Genomic DNA, 3,710 nt, shown 5'->3' on the forward strand with positions numbered 1-3,710 from the left:
TGGCACGCCTGACCACCTCCCGAAAGTCCTCAGAGGCCTTGTACCTATCGGCCCCTCGGACCTCGGCCTCCTGAACTCTCACCGCAATCTGCGCCTTCAGCTCTACAAGCTTCCGATCGCATTCCTGGCGAGTGTGAAGGTCGGCCTCCAGGTGCTCCACCTTCTCGAGGACCGAACGCTCATTCTCAAGCGTAGACTTCTCGCGTTCGGAAGCCTCGAGGTCTCGGGCCAAGGCCTCTGCCTAGATCGCCAGCTGACCCACTTGGTTCTAAGCTTGCGCAAAATACCGATAGTCTGAACATCGCAATTATAATAAATAATAGGCCAAAGGCCGAAGCTTACCCCCGCCATAAAGATGCAGGTGCTAGTTATCATAGCTGTCGTCCCCTTGCATTGAGCTTCGGCAGCATCTCAAGGAAGGTTGCCCTTCTGCACCAACTCCCGGGCTACACGCTCGACGGACAAAGTGTCATCCTCCTTGCCCGACCAGCGAGGGATGAAGCCAACCTCGGCTTGGACCTTGATGACCCTCGGACTTTGAAATTCGATCACCAAAGAAGTATCCTGGGTAGACGATACATTATGGCCCGGAGCAGCTAGGGCCTGGACTGCATCGATGCTGGGTCCTTCGACCCTAGCCCTCTTCTTGGAAGGGGGCCTCGGAGGTGGGAGCCCCCATCTTCCTCTTCTGCTTCTGCTGCTACTGCGCATCCCGCGCCCTGGCCTCCCTTATTTGGGCCAGCCTCTCTGCTGCAGCGGCCCTAGCTTCGGCCCTAGAGATTTTCACTGCAAAAGGACACGAAAGAAGTTAGTACGAAGGATGAGGCTCCGATGCCAAATGTACTTAGACAAGCCTAAGGCTCACCCGGGCTAAGCCCTAATCTGAACAAGACGGCGTCCAACTTAAGACTGTCGGACTCAACAAAGGACAAGTGTCCTGTCGCCTAGCCATCGCCATCGACTCTGCGTCTGTCCCATGAAGGGCAGAAGCAAAGTTCACCATCCTCAGATCAGGGATGTCCCAGACAGTGCCAAAGGGCACCCCCTCCGACGACCTCACAAAGAAGAATTTCTCCTTCCAACCGTGGATCGATGTGGGGTAACCGTTCAGCAAGCGAAGGTCTTTCCGAGGGCTGAAGTAGTACCAGCCCGAAAGCCCTTTACTGGCCTAGAGGAGGAAGCAATTGACAAAGAGGAGTGAAAGGGGCCTTTGGTGCCTAGAGAAGAGGACGACGAAGCTTAACATCTGCTGCCATCCGTTCGGCGTCAACTGGGTTTGACAAATCCCGTAGTGTCGAAACACTCCGGCAAAAAAAAGGGTGGAAAGGGAGCCGAAGGCCGGCCTTAAAAGCCTCCTTGTACAAGCACAGCTCTTCGGGGTTCCGATAGCCGGCTCAGTCAGTCGGTTTTGGCAGTCGGAGCACAAAGGCATCCGAAATACTACAGGAAGCCCTCAGTTCCCCCAACTTAAGCTCCTCCATGGTAGAAACGATGTTGAGAGCTTCCACCTCAAGGAAGTCCAGGGTTCGGGCTCGGGACTCACGCACCCTCTCCCTGAAACCCTCACCGTTTGAGCCACCCTCGGACCCAGATGGTGAGGCCGCAGACGATGAGTCGCAGGATGAGGGCGAATCAGGGGGAAGAGCCCGAGGACATCCCTTAGATCCCCCTGGGGCTTCGACCCCTTCGATTGGACATTGTCCTCTCGGAGGATGAGGGACTATACCCAGATGAACTGGACATGGTACTTACTTATGAACAAGAGACGATAAGGGAAAGGAAATTGGGACCGAGGGGAAGCTCTCTGAAGGAGGCACCAAACCCGAAGGAAAGCTCTCCGAAGGAAAAACAAGTGGGCCACAAATTGACCCTCACTCCTTATAAAAGGAAGAAAAATGATACAACTACCCGAGTATTAATGACGCTGCCATGTCATCAATAGCTACTCTCGAGGTTTGTACTGGTCGCGGACCTGACTGAAGGTGCTCACCTCAGCTGGGGGCTCAGGCCAAAGCCAAGAGGACCTGACCGAAGGTCCTCACCTCGGCTGGGGGCTCAGGCCAAAGCCGAGCGGACCTGACCGAAGGTCCTCACCTCGGTTGGGGGGCTTAGGCCAAAGCCGAGCGGACCTGACCGAAGGTCCTCACCTTGGTTAGGGGCTCAGGCCATAGCCGAGTAGACCTAACCGAAGGTCCTAACCGAAGGTCCTTACCTCGGTTGGGGGCTCAGGCTAAAACCAAGCGGACCTGACCCAAGGTCTTTACCTCGGTTGGGGGCTTAGGATAAAGCCGAGCAGACTTGACCGAAGGTCCTCACCTCAGTTGGGGGCTCAAGCCAAAGCCGAGCAGACCTGACCGAAGGTCCTCACCTCGATTGGGGGCTCAGGCCATAGCCAAGCAAACCTGATCCAAGGTCCTTACCTCGGTTGGGGGGCTCAGGCTAAAGCCAAGCGGGCTTGACCGAAGGCCCTCCTAGGTTGGGATCTCAGGTAAGGCCGAGCGGACCTGACCAAAGGTCACTACCTCAGTTGGGGGCTCAGGCCAAGGCCGAGCAGACCTGACCGAAGGCCCCTACCTCAGATAGGACAAAAGCCGAAGATGAAGGAAGAAGGCCAAAGGAGCACATGAGAGAAGAAAAAAGAAAGGAGTGGTTACTCCCACTAGAAGGGTTTCTTAGTGGCAATAAGGGGGCTCCTAACACGCTTAAATTAGCCACCCAGTAAGACAAAGGCACGTGGCATCCCAGGTAGGGGACACGTGGCACCTAGCCGAGGTGCGTCCACCACGACCAGGACTCCGAGAGTAGAAGGAGGGGGGCACGCGAAGGACTCGAACCACGTAAGGAGGGATACCCAAATAGGGAATATTCCCTACGAAGGTAGGAAGACGTATCCTGGTAGGACTGGGAAATGGGGTAATCCTATAAGAGGAAACCCTAAAAGACAGAAGAGGTAAGTCGAAACACACCATTACTCCTAGGAAAAAAGATTGTTCTGCCAGTCTCTAACTTGGGCGTCGGAGGACTAATCCCGAAGATACCTCCGGGCCTCTGCCTACTGTGCTTGTGCAGGATCGGTGCCCAGCCTCATACGGATTTTCGGTAGCAACAGATCTCAAAGGTAGTTGGATGGTTATTTAACTTTGAGATAGGATGTGCTCATAATGATATTTACCAGATTACTATCGTTTGAGGTATGTATAGTTTCATGATGAAAATTTATATAAGAGAAGGGAATGTTACACCCCAATATATTAAAAACCCTGATAATGATATGCTGATATTGGTGATATGATCCATTAGATTATATTAAGGTTGATCCTACCTTGGTTTATGTGTTAGAGTTTGATTCTACTGTTAAAGATTGAGGTTAGGTAGCCTATTATGAATGAGATACGCGAAATTTCAAAGACAAAAATTTCTTTTCAGTGGGGGAGAAAAATCCTGTCATGACCCAAACCCAGATGCAGATAAGGGTACAGCCCTCGCGGACAATGATCAAATGATCCAAAGCAATCACCAAAAATCAAGCATATGAGAACTCATAACAATTCAAGTGTCAGAAAAATAAAACAACTCAAAGATAAAATATCCTAAAATCATACCTATTGGTGGCAATCTAAAGTGTGATCCCAAAATTTTAAAAAAAAAAACACTTTGTCAGAGTTTACATGAAACAACAGCCTACTACAATCATTTACTAAAGAAAAATA

Source organism: Macadamia integrifolia, unplaced genomic scaffold, assembly GCF_013358625.1.
Source record: "Macadamia integrifolia cultivar HAES 741 unplaced genomic scaffold, SCU_Mint_v3 scaffold1046, whole genome shotgun sequence".
Taxonomy (NCBI): Eukaryota; Viridiplantae; Streptophyta; class Magnoliopsida; order Proteales; family Proteaceae; genus Macadamia; species Macadamia integrifolia.